Source organism: Penaeus monodon, chromosome 27, assembly GCF_015228065.2.
Source record: "Penaeus monodon isolate SGIC_2016 chromosome 27, NSTDA_Pmon_1, whole genome shotgun sequence".
Lineage (NCBI taxonomy): Eukaryota > Metazoa > Arthropoda > Malacostraca > Decapoda > Penaeidae > Penaeus > Penaeus monodon.
Genome location: NC_051412.1, coordinates 14935193 through 14935523, shown reverse-complemented (window position 1 = coordinate 14935523; position 331 = coordinate 14935193).

The following is a 331-nucleotide window of genomic DNA, read 5'->3' as shown; positions in this document are numbered from 1 at the left end:
CAAATAAAATCTTGTATTGTCATTAAAATGTGACCGTTAGGCATTCACGTTTTCTTCTCTTGTGGATTTTCTCTTTCGGTTTCACTCTTAGATATTCAAGATCGTCACAATACATTTTCTTTTTCGTGATCTTTCCAAAATGAAAACTTCGAAGATAACTCAAAATGATATGCAGTGTTAACTAACTTCCTTTCTTTTCTCAGGTACGCCGTCTTGTTTGTAACTCCGACAGACATTAATGTGAGTAAATAGAGTTTGGATATCCACAAACACAGTTACTGTTTATTTAATGATTCGTGTTGTATTATCATTACTACATATACAACTGGTT